Source organism: Tupaia chinensis, unplaced genomic scaffold (assembly GCF_000334495.1).
Source record: "Tupaia chinensis unplaced genomic scaffold, TupChi_1.0 Scaffold000541_1, whole genome shotgun sequence".
In the NCBI taxonomy this organism is placed as follows: Eukaryota; Metazoa; Chordata; class Mammalia; order Scandentia; family Tupaiidae; genus Tupaia; species Tupaia belangeri.
Genome location: NW_006160054.1, coordinates 1,205,887 through 1,216,338, shown reverse-complemented (window position 1 = coordinate 1,216,338; position 10,452 = coordinate 1,205,887). Strand labels below are relative to the sequence as shown.

At 44.0% G+C, this 10,452-nt stretch overlaps 1 long non-coding RNA gene across 3 annotated transcripts; it reads right to left on the bottom strand.

Annotated features, from left to right (window-relative positions):
- Positions 1 to 1,221: 1,221 nt before the first annotated feature.
- LOC106735829 (uncharacterized) lies at positions 1,222 to 5,409 on the bottom strand. Of its 3 annotated transcripts, none has more exons than XR_003550879.1 (4): positions 3,805 to 5,409; positions 3,116 to 3,544; positions 2,543 to 2,779; positions 1,222 to 2,384 (listed from the first exon to the last, which is right to left on the bottom strand). It is a non-coding gene; the product is annotated as an uncharacterized LOC106735829 (long non-coding RNA). The 3 variants fall into 3 exon arrangements; XR_003550880.1 differs by having other exon boundaries at positions 3,116 to 3,849; positions 4,401 to 5,409; XR_001371044.2 differs by having other exon boundaries at positions 3,116 to 5,409.
- Positions 5,410 to 10,452: the final 5,043 nt, after the last annotated feature.

The window sequence follows — 10,452 nt, the reverse complement described above, 5'->3', positions numbered from 1 at the left end:
ATATTATGAAGACTGAGACCACCGAGAAATTTAAGTTTTAGGAGCCTTTATTCTTGGCCAGAGACTGCCATCCTGGCCAGGAACTGCCGGCCCTGCCACTGGCAGGGAGCCCTTTGGGCCACAGCCCCGGGAGATGAGGGGTATTGCAAAGGAGGAAGGGCTGCAAGGGTTGCTATATTCCTTCACCAGCAGTCTGTCAGCCGTTCACAGAAGCAGAGCAGTGTGTCTTTTGTTAAATGTAACCACATCCTTGTTTTTCACTCTGCTCTATGGGGTGGGTGAGGCAGGCCTATGGAATGCATTTTAGCCTAACATACCCCATTTTTCTTACCTGTTTTAGTCCATCACATTCCCCACTTTCTTTTTCGGAGATTCAAATCTTTGAATCTGTTTATGATACCAGAATGGGACAATAATGGATACTTACAATTACTAACTGTTAAACTAGTTTTCTTTAGTTTTTCCTTCACCTGTAACCTCTTTTTCAGTTGTTTTAAACTTTTTTTTTTATCACCCCAGACTGTTTGTTATAAAAACTGAAAGCTTTACTCAATGTCAAACATAGACCTCTCTATTTTAAGAACAAAAGATTTAAGCCTCTTCTATTTTGTTTTCTCTTTGCCTCCCTCCCCAGAGTAACAGTGCATTTCAGGGAAGATGTGGGTTAAAATCCAAAAGTGTGGGGGAAACCCAGGTTCTCAAACAGCTAGGACTTACGTAGGATGTTGTGCTGTTTGTCAGTCTCAGTGGGGGTCGTCCTTTTTCCCTGGGTGTGATGAACCCAACGCTGCTCCCCAGCAACTTGACTATAGTTGGCATAGTAAGGATGACAGGAAAATGACCAGCCTAAAGGGTCTCCAGCGAGGCAGGCTCATGCTTTCAGATTCGGATCAAGTCCCCAGGCTGGAGGTCACCAGCGGCTGTCAGCTGGGTTGAAGACCTTAAGGCTGGCGAGCTTCCCGAGCTTCCTGGAGAAGGTGTTGTGTCCTTTTGCTGATACCTGTAGGGCTTGTAGGGACTTCAAAAGGGCATGGCTAGAAAGTTTCCCTTTTATCTCCTCATCCCTCTTGGGGACAAGTGGAGGCAGCCCTCCAAACATTATTTTAAAGGGGGTTAACTCCTACACATAAGGGGTATAACGCACACGCAGAAGGGCAAAAGGAACTTCTTCCCCGGTTTTTGCCAGTCTCCAACTTCAACTTGGTTACAACTTAGGGACTTCAAAAGGGCATGGCTAGAAAGTTTCCCTTTTATCTCCTCATCCCTCTTGGGGACAAGTGGAGGCAGCCCTCCAAACATTATTTTAAAGGGGGTTAACTCCTACACATAAGGGGTATAACGCACACGCAGAAGGGCAAAAGGAACTTCTTCCCCGGTTTTTGCCAGTCTCCAACTTCAACTTGGTTACAACTTTTTAAAGCATTCTATTTATTTTTTCTACCTGTCTTGAATCCTGAGGCTGACAGACACAGTGACGTTTTCCATTTTTAAATATTTTGCCAATAATTGAGTAAAATGGGCGGTGAACGCTAGGCCACGGTTGGACCCCAGAGTTACTGGTAACCCAAAGTGTGGGACAATTTTAGACAATAAATTTAAGCAACTACCTGTGCTGTCTTGGACTTGGTGGGGTATGCCTCCGACTAACCAGGAAAATTATCTATGAACACCAGCAGGAGTGGTGCCCAGCCGCCTCGTGAGGGAGCTTGGTGAAGAGCTCCCAGTGTTCTCCAGGGATGTGTTCTCAAAGCCTGGCCCCATGGTACGGGGGAACTGACTTTCCAGGGTTTATTTGAGCACAGATGTGACATCTTCTGGCTGTGTCTTTGGTAATTTTTGTCAGTCAAGGAATATAATAGTCTCTCTTGAGAAGTTATATTACCTTTGTTTGTCTAGATGAGTGTTCCGATGGAGTAGGGAGATGAGCCCTGTGCTAGAGCATCTGGGAGGAGTCGCCCATCAAGAAGCTCTTTCCATCCCTCAGGCTGGTCTATGGCACGTAGGGCATGGCCTAATTCTTCTTTCTTCAGGAGTGAATCTGGACTTTTTGGCAAAGGTTGGAGGAGGAAGCATGGGGGTATTTGCGGGGACCCCATTGGCTTTAGGACAACATCTATGGCTACCCTTTTTGCACAGGCAATTTGGCCATCTTGATGTCATTGAGTCTAGCCTCTTGGATGAGTAGGCCATAGGCCACTTTCATGGTCCCAGAATTTGCATTAGGACCCTCTTCTTGATGCCCTTTGACTCAGCCACGTACAGTTGGAATGGATTTGAGACATCAGGGAGGCCTAAAGCTGGGGCACTCACCAAAGCAGTCTTCAAGGCCTGGAAGGCTCGTTCCTCTACCTTCATCCATCTCAAGTCTGGATCATTTCCTCCCCCTGTCATGGCATAAAGGGGTCTGGTATTTTTGAAAAGTCTAGAATCCAGAGGTGGCAGTATCCCACAGCACCAAGGAACTCTTGCACCTGTTGCTTTGTGGTCAGAGTGGGGATGGTCAAGATGGCTTGGATGTAGCCTGAAGAGAGAGTCTGCTTACCTCTCTCCAGGTTGTAGTCCAGATATGTGGCCTGAGGGGTCAGAGATGGGTCTTCTTGGCTGAGGCCTGATACCCAAGGTCTGCCAGAGTCCGCAGCAGGGACGGTGTGGCCTGGAGGCATTGGTGCCTTGACTTGACCACCAGAAGGAGGTTGTCTACATTTTCCCCAGACTGGGGTGCCTTAGTTTTCCGCTTGACGGTTTCCTTGATGTCCTTGTCCCTGGAGAATGTCTGTCCCTGGGGAAAAGGGGAATATCTGTCTACTTGATTTTTTTCTCATCTTTTGAATTTGGACAGTCTCACTGTCCTCTTGGTTATTGAAGACTTTCTGAGCTACCTCCACGAGTTTGAAAACACTTTTCCCTCAAACTCCACTAACTCTTGTATTTTTCTTCTAATGTCTGGGGGCCAACTGGGTCACAAACACGATGCTCATTGCTCGCCTGTTCTCTGGAGACTCCGGGTCTGTGGAATGTAGCGCCAGTAGGCCCCAAATAGTATCTCCAGGAAGGCAGCGCACTACTCTAATCCCTCTCAGCAGAGTCTGGCAATACCGATTGAGAGCCTCCTTACCATAATTCGTGTTGATCTCCCCATCTGGACCCAGACCAGGTTTTCAGGATTCCACCCCGATTTGTTCTCTTTCCTGTGATGTGAATAAGGTCTGGAGGAGTTGCTGACAGTCATCCCAGGTTGGCTGGTGGGTAAAAAAGACAGACTCCAAAAGAGAGATGAGTCCCTGGGGGTTTTGCAGGAAAGAAAGGCTTTGATTTTTCCCATTTTACAGGCACTAGTTAAAAAAGGAACATCGATTATAAATGAATAATTCTGAGTTTTTCCAAGACGTGTTACAATTCTTTACCAGATAAGAATGATCTAACAACACAAACCACTTTACTCTTTAATTCTTACCAAAGCTACTGCATTCGTGTCTTAAAGTAGTCCATCTGTTTTGCTGCCTGCAGCCAAAGGTTTTCATGGGCAGCAGCAACATGAATTTCCCTGTCATGATAGTACACAGGTCAAAGTGCATACACTCTATAGGGTAGGGTCCTCGCCTGGTAAACGCAACACAGAAATGGTGGGTGAGCAGCACCCGATGGGGCTCCTGCATAAGCAGGATGAATTTTCCATTTGATTTCATTGATACACACAGAAAGAAACTGGCTCCATCAGGCCTGCTTCTAGGCCTACACTCTAAGAATTCAGCTAGAGACCTTTGGCCCTCCAAAGTACCTGATTCAGCCCCCCTCCATTCTCACCTTTGGGAGATGGCCATAAGTTTTGTTCTGTCTCAGTGAATGGTGCTATATCAAAAGGAAGAATTTTTGTTACTCTAGAACTGAGCAGTTTAGACACTTTTAAATGCATTCATTTATTTGTTTAGTTTCTATGTGGATTCTCTTTCATACAGCTTAGATTAAATCCTCTCTAGCAATGTAATTACTGATATCTGTCTGAGCCCTCTGAGATCAGATTTGAGATTTATTTGAAGGGAGGGAGCCAGATATGAGACCCTTTGTTGAGTCTCACAGAAAATTTCATACTTTGCTTTGAGGGCAAGGCATTTGTTTGGTTCTTTGTCGGATGAATCAGGCAGATTTCAGATGGGAATTTTCATCCAAGGACAGGCAACCACTTTGGGTCTCATTGAACTAGATGGATCCAGATTTTCACGTACAGAATTTGTTCTGGATGACTAGGATTTCCATAGACAATGTGTCAGACTCATTGCGCTGTGAATAAATCTGAAGTCCCCTCCAGGGGCCAGCCCACCCCAAAGGTTGGCCATTCTAATTGGCAGAATTTTCCCAAATCAAAAGGGGTCACAGTAAACCCATAATCTTTTCCCTCTTACTTGAAATATTTGAAATAATCCAGAAAACAATCGAGGGGAGTCCGATGTGAGGAAATTCCTTGTTCCATGCTTGTTGCTTGACTACATAGACTTTGACAACAATAAACAACTCCCTGGAGGGTTAATCCACAAAACAAACTAGGGGAGACAACACCAAACAATGATAAACAACACAAGAAATATGACACAAATTGTCCCAAAGAGAAGGCAGAACTGATCGTTGGCCCACGCCCATCACCGTGGCATGGGATGAAACCTAGACCCAGCCTTGGGGAACAATGGGGTGTCCAGATTCTAGTGGGTCTCCTCAAACACAAGGTAGGCAATGACAAACATTTCAGCCCACACTGGCAAGGGAGACTGTGTTGCAGATTATCCCAAGCAGAAAATAACTCCCCCCGTGTCCATCATCATGGCACAGGGTCAATGGTCCTTGCCACCGAATGGGACCAAACTCAGACTCTGGGATGTGGTGCTGTGTCCAGCTCTACCTAATGAGTCTCTCCCTGGGGGCTCTAGGATCCAAGCCCCCACTGTGACCAGTCACTTCCCCGGAGCCCACTGCTCCTTGAGTGAGCTCCTCCCAGGCTCATCCCTGAGTCCTACAGAGGTGGAAGGCCTAGTGGATAGGTCTGCAGAACAAACAGCTGACAAATAAGAAGACAGACGAAGACTCGGCTACTTCAATTTAATTTTAAATTTTGCTTTTACCAGTTGTCGCTGGCCAGAGAGTCCTCAATCCAGGGCCAAGGAATGTTCCTCGGAGGCCTTTCCATACGTGGAAGGAACTCTTCCAATCCCAGACCCGGGAGTGGTCTGGTTCAGTTCAACCCATGCACAAGAGGCCCGCCAGCTAGTGGCTTGGCAAATCTCTGCTCGCTGGACCTGATTGGCCTGTGCCCTTACTGATTGCCAAATCTCAAATACTCTGATTTCCCAGATAGCCCTTTCCACAACAGGAACAGCAATCCGAAGTAGACAGAGATCCCACAAAGATGGAGGATCTTGGTTTTTCCTTCCCCCCAAGTGCCTTCCCGTTTCAGGAACATGGTAGTCTCCCAAAACAAGAGTGCATCTGAGAAACCCTGAAAGCAAGGGCAAAGAGGCGGAGGGAGCAAAGGTGAGAGGACAAAATGCTTGCCCTGCAGTCACTCAGAAAGAAACCAACTAGAAAGTCAAGGAAGATCTGCAAGACCCAGTGGAGCAACACAGCCGAGTGAGGGTCTCACAGCTCTCGGGATCCAACACAGCCTGGAGCAACCTGCTCCAAAAACAGTGACCCCCAACTCCTAGGACAAAGGGACGTCCTGTCCAAATAGACCTCTGTCTCCAGAAAGAGCAAAGAGAGCAAAAAGAGAAACTGAAAGCCGAACTCACTCACCGACAGATGACCAAGGCGAGCTCTGGGCTTCTCCTCTCTGCCCAAGGGTTTGACGATGGCCAGAGTGCCAGCCAGAAAATCCAGACAGAATTCTCAGGGCCCTGATAAAGTTAGGGGATGCCTCCCTGAAACTCCAACCAGACCTCTGCTGGCCCTCAGCCAGGACCAATGCCTCGCACTAAATTAGATACCTCCAGTTGTATCCAGTATCCAGTTGGGGCTTCCAATGCTGTGCTGCGAGATATCATGATGACCAAGACCACCGAGAAATTTCAGTTTTAGGAACCTTTATTCCTGGCCAGAGACAACCATCCTGGCCAGGAACTGCTGGCCCTGCCACTGGCAGGTAGCGTTTGAGACCACAGTCTGGATCCACAGCTTTGTGAGCATTTAAGCACAAAAACCACAAGGGAACATTACACTTCGCAAGGGTTGGGGTGAGGAGTGTTCCAAGGGAGGAAGGGCTGCAAGGGTTGTTATATTCCTTCACCAGCAGTCTGTCAGTAGTTTTCAGAAGCAGAGCAGCGTGTCTTTTGTTAAATGTAACCACATCCCTGTTTTTCACTCTGCTCTATGGGGTGGGTGAGGCAAGCCTATGGAATGCATTTTAGCCTAACATACCCCATTTTCCTTATCTGTTTTAGTCCATCACAATATCAGCCAGTTGAGCAAACCACAAGAATTTATCCTGGCTATCAAGCCCTTGACTGAGAAAAATGAAACTAGATCATGTAGTCTATTGAAAATAATAATAAGAAAGATAGCATTTATGAGGAAAAATGCATACTTCTTTTTTGTTTTGTTTTGTTTTAGAGGTATTTTTGCTATAGAGCACATGCGCTTGCCAGAGACACAGAGAGACACATAGAGAGAAGGCAAAAAATAACTCCCTAACCCCTTAGTGGATGGCCATGCCCCAGTTCCTCCTCCTCCATTCTCCTCCCAGGATTTTGGGCATGCACACACACGCGCCAGGTGTCAGTATCAAGCTGCTGGGATCAGAACTCGAACAGCAGTCAACCATGTGGGAGTTCAGCACCTTAACCAGTACACCACCTGCTGGCCCTAGTACATGCTTCTTTACACTGGGCTTCAGCTGACTACTCATGAGCACTGCATATAGTTTTGCTTCACAGATAGGCACTTACTCATAGGACCCCCAGAACTGGCCTCTTACATGTGAAAGAGAGTGGCTATAACATCTTGCTTTTACTCCCCAATGACACGGCCAGGGCTCTATTCCCTTTCACTGCCAGTATCTTCCTTCCCTTTTCTCTCTGTTGAATTTTGATCTTTTTTTACTCCACCTCCCTAAAATAAGGTTTTTGACAGTTGAAGGGAAATACTGAGAAAGCTAGTTAACAAGGAAAGTGAAAAAACAAAACAAAACAAAACAAAAAAAAACAAAATGGCATCTTCCTCTACTATCTCACCAGCAAGCTGTGGTATCAATCTTCCCATCAAACTTTTACCTCTTAGAGTTCCTCATCCTTCTCACCATGGACCTCTAATGCAGATTTTGCAAAGGATTGTCAAGATAGTCTTCTTTTGGATAAAGCTGAGCTAAGATCCCTAATGCTTAATTAATCATAGGGAAATTGATTGTAACTCTTTGAAAACAAGAGAAATCGGGAACCAGCGTTAGCGTAATGGCTATGTCGCTGGACTCCCACGTAGTTGACCATGGTTTGCGTCCCGGACCCGGTGGCTTAAAACTCACACCGGGTGCGTGTGCGTGCGGGCCCAAGATCCCGAGAGGAGAATGGAGGAGAAGGGATTGCGGCGTGACCATCCCCCCTGGGGGGGTGATTTCTTGCTTTCTGTCTCTATGTCTCTCTCTGTCTGTCTGGCGAGCGCACGCGCCCTATAGCAAAAAAAAAAAAAAACCTCTCAAAAAAAAAAAAAAAAAAACAAGAGAAATCAACCTACTCTCTGGCAGATTTAAACAAAGGAAATTTCCAGAAAGGCTGGAGAATCAGACACAGACAAAGCAAGAATCAAAAGAGACTCGACACAAGGACTACAGCCAAAGCCACACCACCAAACACCAGGTGGGCAGAGCTATTGTTTCCCCTTCTGCTGAAGACTAGGAGCAGCATCTGGTGCCCAAGCCCATATGCGCGGACCTTGTGTACTGTTGCAATGCCGTCACTTAGCCAGTGTTAATGTGTGGTGCCAGAATAAATTCTTACTCCAGATCCAAGGACCAGAAAGGTCACATGCTTATGTGACCTCTCACCTCTAGGGGCCAGAGTAAGAGGGGTCTGGACAGTGAGCATTTAGTAGCAGGAAATGGGGTCTGTCCCTATAAGTTCCATGAGATACAGAATTTCCCATAGGAAGAAGCTTCAAAACCTAAATAGTCAAAGCCTAAATGTCCAGTACAGTGTCATTGTTTTAGGTGACTTGAAGGTTTCATGCTAGTTTCCGCTATTATTTTACTGTTATTATTAGATTAAAAAAATTCCAAACATAGGTCTACAGACTATGAGGTATAACCTGTAAACCAGTTATGAAATCAATTTAGTGAGCTACGAGTAACTTTTTTTTTTCTTAGATTTTTGCTATAGGGCATATGCACTTGCCAGAGACAGAGAGACAGACACAGGCAGAGGGAAAGTGAAAAATCCCTTTCCAGAAGGATGGCCATACCACAATCCCTTCTCCTCCATTCTTTACTTGGGATTTTGGGCACACACATACACACACACACACACACACACACACACACAAGGGGTGTTTTTCCAGACTCCAGGATGGGAACTCAAGCTGCAGAATCAGCAATGTGGGATTCAGCACCACCAAACCACCTGCTGGCCTGGATAACTTTTATTTTTTAATAGAATATAATGGATAGATATTATCATTGTGAATATCAATGAGTTGTACCTTATAAAATGTTTGTTTCCATTATGTATATGTATAGCTCCATAAAATTTTATAACTATTTTTTAGTAGGTTTTTGCTGACTTAATTTTATGTTTCTAGGATTGTGCTTTAATTTTTTCTACTTTTACTTTGAGCATTTGAATAATCTTTCTATATTTTATGTCAGCTAATTAAACTTATTTGAGTTAGAGTTGGGAATAAATTTTTAAAAATAATTCTAGATACTATATTGACCTATGTATAAATTGCTTATATGAAACCAAGAATATTTTGACCTTCTTCATGATCACATCACAGATTTTTCTCCCCACCCTTAAATCAGTTTTTGCATTTTCATTAAGACAAAATAATTGTGACCATCTGCTCTAATGCATACATCTGACAAATACTAAATGGCTAAATAGAATGTTGTGAAAATAGATTTTTATTTTATAGGTTACTACAATAGGCTTAATAGATTTTATTCTTTTAAACTAGGGGTTTGATTGCATAGAGGTAGAGAGTGAAAGAGGAGAAACTGTGAAGGCTAAAGGGAGGGGAGAATAGGAAGAACTTTGTTAACAGATACAAAATTGCAAGTAGATACAAAATGAATTCTAGATTATTATAGTATAGTAGAGCTACTAGAGTTGGTGACAACTTAATGCATATTTCAAAATAACTGGGAGACAAAATATCTGATGTTTACCTCAGAAAAGTCAAGATAAACGTTTGGGATGGTGGTTATGTCTATTGACCTGTTGGATCACTAGACATTGCATTCATGTAGTAAAAAAAAAAAAAAAAAAAAAAAAAAACAAAACACACACACACACACACACATAGTACCCCATAAATTCATACAGCTATTGTATGTTAATTAAAAATTATGTTACAAAACAGCAGTTTATGGTAATTTTTAAGTTTTATTCCCACAACAGCATTGGTAATAAAATAAATGTAATCATTTTCCTGTGAAAGCAAGTATATTACATAACAAGAGGCTTTGTTGACAGGGCCTCATGTCATGATCCTCCTGCTTTAACTCACTGAGTAGCTGGAATCACAGATATGTCCCCATCACACCTGGCTCTTGTAGGGTAGGCCAGGAATTGAACCCAGAACTTCTATAGATATGTGGCCTCAGCCTACCAGGCAGCATCTTATCAGCTTCTGCCACCGTGATTGGACCAACAACAGGCTTTATTACTCCCGCTACACAGTGTATATTAAAGATAATTTAAGGCCCTGCCCCATGGCCTGGTGAATAAGGTAGATGGATCCCACATGGCCATCTCTGTGGCTTGAATCTGAAACACAGCAGGCATGTGTGCATGCATAACCAAAATCAAAAAGGAAGAAGTGGAGGAGAAAAGTTTGTGACATGACTATTCTTTGTGGGGTGGACAGGGGAGTGCTTTCACCTCTCTCATTCTCTCTTTCTCTCTGTCTCTCTCTGGCAAGCACTCAGACTTGTAACAGAAAGCAGAATCACTTGAGAAAACTGAATTATTACTGTACTAGGCAGAGTATTTGTTTGTTAGAGAGGAAATAAAAACTTATCCTAGATGTTACTCCAAATACATACTTGGCTTCAGTTTGATTATCCTTGAATTTTAGAAGTTGGACAAATGTCTTGAGACATCCTGCATTAAACAAGGATAATTGCTATGTATGAATTATTTGCCTGAAGTGATCTTGTTTTTTTTTTCCACCTCACATGGAATTTACTATGCATCAAGTAATTAAATAATATATCTTATTTCATTTCTCTGTGTTCCTGACATCTTATTCTAATTTGGG